We start from the raw sequence: 6,601 nt of genomic DNA on the forward strand, positions 1-6,601 counted from the left end.
CCGAAGCACAACGGGAAAGCCCTAGACCAAAATGGCGCAGATTGGACAGGAAAGATGGGCGGGGGTTGGTAAAAAACGGCCCCACGGCTCCGGAGGCAACGACCGAAGGCGAAGGCTCCGCAACAGCAGAGCCGAATACCACCTTCGAAATCATCCGAGAGCCGCGACCAATTATTACAACTCAGTCCCAACGAGGGAAAGCCGTATTGACGGCGGAAAGCAAGGTTTTGACATATCCAGATATTCCGGATACGGCCCACAAATTCAGCGCCCTCTTGCAGTTCAGTACCTCTTTCGAGCTCATGGCAACACAACAGGTTAAAGCCGCCCAACGAATGGCCGAGGAGCATGCAGAACGTTAGATGATAGAGTGCACCCTAACACAAACAACGGAGAGCGACGATGAGGACCGGCTAGCCAGAGTCGGCAGACAGAGGAACGCCGGGGTACGGCGAGTAGGGATGGAGATACAACCCTTAAACACGGCCCTAGTCGAAGTCCATCAGGAACTGTCAAAGGTCAGCACGGGCGCCAAGGAGATGGCCATAAAAAATAAGAATGTCTGGAAGAAGGTTAAACTGACCGAAGCCAAACTACAAAAGGCCAACGCACGCATCGCGGAGTTGGAAGCTCACGCGACTACGGCGCAACACGAACCACGTTATCAACACTCTCAAAGAAGAAATCGAGGCTCAGACCGCCATCACCTCAAAAGCAAAAAGGGTCGTGCAGCTAGCGGAATCCAAAATTGACCGTCTTCGAGCAAAATTACGCCAATCCTCCGACAAAGAAAAGGAGATACGGGCTAACAGACGAAAGGCCGTAAAAACTCTTGAAGAGAAACTAGCTACGGAGGTAGCCCAGCACTTCCGGACAAAAGACGACAACGCCCAATTACGAGAGGACGCGAAGAAATCAGAGGCATCAATAGCGGGACTTCGGGCCTTATTAGAAAAAAAGAAGATATGGTTCGATGAGCAGTTGGTGGTCGAACAAGACAGAAGGCATCAACTCGAAATCCGCCTAAACAATGAAATGGGGAAATTAGAAGAACACCATGCAAAGGAATCTCAGTTGTGGGTGGGCCTGAAGGCCACGTATGAGGAAGCGACAACCGTTAAACAGCAGGAAATCGCAAATCTCCAGAAATCGATGGAAGATGCACGCAACCGCTGCTAGGCCATCACGGATAACGTGCGCATCCTTCTCCAAACCAACCGGGAAAGGTTCACAGCGCAATTGAAAACGGCGATGGACAAACGATGGATGGCATGGGCAACCCAAGCAGCGGAATTCCACGCGTATCGTGTGGACTGGGAGAACCGGTGGAAAGATGGCCGAGGGTTTTATAAGCTAAACGAGGAGAGCATTGCGACCGTACGGGAGGACCTAGCGCAAGACTATCGCGCGTTAGCAGACCAACACTCCGAAGAACTTGCACAACTCCTAGATGATTTTGGTGAGAGTCAGGAGGAGCTATTTCACCAGATCACACAAACCGGCAACACGCACACAAACGAGGAACCTAGCGGGACACCAATTCCGGTCACAACCGAAGAAGAGGAATCTCAAGCCCGATCACCAAGGATGACAACAGGGGAGAATAGCGGGGACGAACAAGCGGAGTTCCCCACAGGACCAGACAACGAAACCATTAACCAACAAGAGGTCCAGCGGCACCAGCCCACACCATCTTCAGAAACCATGGAAAATAGTGCGGACCAGGCGGAATCCCTGCCCTACGCCCAGGGACACACAAAAACGGCCAACACCGCGGAGGACGTAACAATAGAGGCTGAGCTGTAGCCGACTGCAAGCACGCCAACGGCGGAGCCCAGCCCACTAACTCAAGAAGGGCCCACCGTACCCGGACCACCCGCACACGACGTAGGCGACTCCGGGAGAAACCAGGCCGACCAAGCATAGGAGCCGCACCACGATGCACCTATGGGCCCTACATCAACTCCGGACGAGGACACCACAACAGAGCCGAACATCTAGGCCATTTTGGAAGAAGATTAACGGGATGGGTTCGACGTGCAAAGGCACTGTCCCACAGGCGTGCCAGGTGTTGTCCGCCGGAATAGTAACCGACGGCCAAAAGCGTAGGAATAAGAAACTATATAAGCATAACGTATGTAATAGTTCACGCGGGAAGCGTGAACGGCTATTTAGACCCTACATATATAAAGGGCAGAAAACCTCTTATGGAGGTGCGTGTAAATTTTGGGAAATGTAAAAGAACGCCTGATAATAGAATGCTATCTTCTCTGAGTTTTTGTGTATAGTTGCGGCTAATTCAGTGTCTGTGTCTCGGATACGTAAGCGTAGTAGTACGTAAGTGTAACCTGTGATAAGGATTCGGTTGTAGCCGTATTTCCTTATACGCGAAGGAATTACAAAGGTCGTCTCCTTACGCAGTACGCTTAAGCCCGGTTCATTGTTCCACACCCACCTTGGGGTCTAGGTCAAAGGACTGACCACGGACCATGTTCCTAAGAAGCAACAGTGAATATGATAGTTATAAGGGTTCTGGACAAACAACTAATAAGAAAAGAATGAGAATTCGTAAAGTTGCAGATGAAGTTGCAGATGTCAAGTGGAACTATGTACCGCCTCATTGGTTGTTCCCGCCACCAGCACCATCTTTAGTACAAATAACATGATATAATATAGATGACCATTGATATTTTTGTAAGGATAAGTGATGTTGGTGGGATGTTGGTGGAAATCAAGGACATGGCAAGCCAAAATTTGGTGCCAATTAGCGAGATGGCGAGATGGTTGTTGTGGACGTAAGAAGAAATTTCTTCTAAGCGATAAAGATGAGTGTAGATGGTGTGGGGATTGAAGAAGCATATTATCATGAGTTGGTGAGGAAATGTTTTACACTAATTTGTTTGTTGTCTGTATGTCAGGATGCTTGATGGAATTCGGTGTCATGAGACGGAGTGAAGAAGATTTTAGGTTTCATCTTAGGGAGTGCAACAAACAGGATCGTCTTGTCGTTGTTCTCATGTAGTTATTGTCTTTATAGAGTTTATTTATGACAAGAGGATGAGTGACGATGGTGTGGGGGTTGAAGCAAATATATGAGGGGATGAGGAAACCTTTTATAATCATTTTGCTATTATTTATACAGGAATTAGCTGGTAATCAGTGAGATGGTTGATGTGGACTTAAGAAGATTTTTTTTTGGAGGGATAAGGATGAGCGAAGACAGTGTGGGGGGTGACGCAGAATATTATGAGTAGGTACAGGAATTTGCTGAAAATGGACAGATGGTTGATGTTGAAAATGAAGCAGATTTTCTATAATGATGAGTGCAGATGGTGTTGGAGGGGAGATGGTGTTGGAGGGTGAAGCAGATTTTTATGAGTGTCTAAGGAGAGTGATTCATTCTATTTTTTGATGGTGTAGGGGTTGAAGCATACTTTTATGAGGGGAGAAGGAGAGCATACTGGATGTTGGTCATCGCGTCTTCGAATCTCAAGGACCTTGGTAGTAAAAGATGACATTGTTGATGGAAGATGAAGCACATTATCTATTTCTGACAAGGATGAGGGACAATGGTGTCGGGGGAAGAAGCATAATTTAATAAGGGGATCCGAAGAGTAGTGTCATTCTGTTTTTTGTATGTACAGGGCGTTGGTGGTCTACGACGAGAGGTGGTTGATGTGGACTCTTTGTTTGATAATGATGAGTCGTGAGGTTGTCAAGGGCTGAAGCATACTTCACGATGCGAGAGTAGACTCAATTTCTTTTTCGTTTTATGAGTGTTAATGGCGTGGACTTGGAAGGATTTTCTTGAGGGTCGACAACAGTACATGCTTTGAAGCTTGCAGATTTTTAATGATATCATCACCCTTACGGATTTATAAAGTTGGTTGTTTTGTAGGCATTTTTGTTGGGGAAAGTTGATGGCTAATGTGGAAAAATGAAGTTCGAAAAAGCTAGATACTTCTCTGAGATGTTGTTTATAGGTTGAGTATGGACTTCATTACATGCATAACCAAATGCAACATGAATTTTTCAAACTACCAGCCAGGGTGGAAGTCGTTGTTAAAGTGATCACATTACCGGATTGATAAAGCCGGTTGTTTTTGACATCATCGCATCTTTCAAATCATTGACACTGAAGGACAATCGTCAAGGAACAAATCCAGACCTGGCATATATGATTGGGAAGACAGAGGACATGGAATATCATGTGAAAGACAAGTTTTCTATTATTATGTGGCTCATTTGGTGATATTGACACCTCCTCTCCTTCAAAGATGCTTGTGATGGATGTAGGATTGCTTGCCTAATCAGAAGTTGATGCTTTCAGGCAAGGCAGTGACATAGGGAATTGAGAGTGAATGGACTCTAAAGTGGGGAATGGATGGTTGCTTTTTCGAGCTGTTTAAAAATGAAGAATTTACTCATGAATGGGGCCATGACGACACGCTTACATGGTATGTTGATGTTGCAGGTCGTGTCTCAAGACTAGAGCTTGATGAGGGTGAGGTGTATGTGCTATCCACATGGATTAGGATTGGGTTTTGGGCAACTTAAGAAGCCCAAAAGTATTTAGAAATTCAACAGGAAAGTTCTGGTTCTGGACTTGTGTTTCATGCTCCTGATAAAGAACTCTTGTTCTCAGTCAAATTGAAGAAAAAATAGGTAGTTGCCTATGTTATCATTGATAAGGCCACATGCTTACCACTACGGGTTTCGATTCAAAAGTTATCTTTTAGAGATTGATGGAAGTTATCTAACTGGCAATGTGTCTTGATGCGATATACAAAAAGTGGTCATTACATGGTCCGTCCTATAGTTGATGGTAAAGAGGCTAGGTGTTTCATTATTGATATTGGGATAGGTTGTCTTGCGATCAAGAAGAAAAAAGCGATGCAACTAGGCATGCATGGTTTTGGGGAAGTATATGCAACTAGTATTTCTGGTTGTGGTGTGATGACAAAATAACAAACCCAATATTCAGGGAGATTAACATTGACAAACTATTGAAGGAGGTGGATGGATTATGTGGTTTTGATTTGTTCTATGGCTGTGTCATCAAGATGTCTCCAAAACATCGCACATTTTCAATATATGATCCCATGGAATATAAATCAATGGCAGTGGCGAAGAAGCTAAAATGGTAGAGAATGTTTCTATTTGACAATGTCCCACGTGTTCTAGCAAAGGTGAATCGAAAAGAGGTGAAGCTCATGGTGGACTCGGGGGTAGCAGGGGCTAGCTTGATGTTTCCAAGCAATTGTGTGCAAGGTTTGGATGATCCTAAAGTAGATACACCGATATTCCGTGGGCGACGTATGATGGTATCATAGGCCGATTATGGAAATGTGGGAAAGTTTGAGATTGGTGGTCACTTCTTTCTAAGGGTTCTGATTCGATGGAGACAGAGGAAGATCCTATGAATCTTAAGGTTGGAATTTACCTTGATCAGCCAATGTTTAGACAAGAGGACATAGAAATGATCCTATCATCGAGAAGGCCACTTATAGTTGACTGTTTTTCAATTGATGAGTACATTTCTGATGGTTATAATTGACTGTTTTTCAATTGATCAATACATTTATGATGGTGGAGGTGGGTCTATAGGCCTGCAGAACGATGATGGAACAACTCTTCACAAGTCACGAGATGCCTCCAGGGCCTTCTATTCTTATAAGCAGTGGAAAGTACTTAAGATTCAACAAGGTCACGATTCAGTCAAGAGAGCTTATTTAGTCATGCATCTTGATTGGGATTAACAATCACTATTCTGTTCTTGAGGCCGATGGAGTCATCTTCCAACCATATTCTTCTGTTTCAGATGATAAAATCAAGGACCAAAAGATTGTGCAAATGGAATACTCTATAAAAGAGATGATGTTGGACCTTCAAGCAATTGGATTGGAGCTAATATTTTATGATAGTGGAAGTCAATATCAAAGGCCACAGGTGATAAAGAGGCTTATTCGTGCTAAAGTGGATGCCTTCTCAAGGTTTATTTTGAAGGGTAGTGATATGGAACTAAGTGCTAAATTAAAAAGCCTATCACTAGATGCAAGGAGCAAGCTTTGTGTGATTGAACCATCAAAAAAGTTGGATACTCAAAGATGTTGTTTATATGTTGAGTATGGTCTTCAGTGCATGCGAAACAAAATGCGAACATGAAGTTTTCAAACAACCAGCCAGGGTGGACAACCATGTTGGAGATTGTTTTCACCTTTATGTGTGGTCTTCTAGCTCGACATAGCAAAGGTGTTATTGGCAAGGCTGACAGTTGTATTCATGGATTATAATTATCATTATCTTGCCAAATGCCAAAGCTTATATTTGGTCTCATTTTGGATAATATATATTTGTGGAGATGGAACAATATTATGTACTATTTGTATACTGCCTCTGGCCTTTTATTAATACCAATGGAGCATATGTTTTATGAAAAATATATAATTAGTATCCCAGAACATCCCATTGTTTTAGGATTACCATGGTTTGAATTACATAACCCAGACATAGATTGGAGAACAAGAGAAATCCAGTATCGACAAGCTCGAGGATCTACTCATAAGATTGCAACCATTTCGCTACATCAGTTGCGGGAAGA

At 43.9% G+C, this 6,601-nt stretch overlaps 1 pseudogene; it reads left to right on the forward strand.

Moving 5' to 3' along the window:
- The first annotated feature begins 362 nt into the window (after positions 1 to 362).
- Positions 363 to 5,423, forward strand: LOC147854550 (uncharacterized; annotated as a pseudogene).
- Positions 5,424 to 6,601: the final 1,178 nt, after the last annotated feature.

The sequence above is a fragment of the Azolla caroliniana genome, unplaced genomic scaffold (genome assembly GCF_043228905.1).
Source record: "Azolla caroliniana isolate FFs.n. ecotype wild unplaced genomic scaffold, voAzoCaro1.0.p SCAF_15, whole genome shotgun sequence".
In the NCBI taxonomy this organism is placed as follows: Eukaryota; Viridiplantae; Streptophyta; class Polypodiopsida; order Salviniales; family Salviniaceae; genus Azolla; species Azolla caroliniana.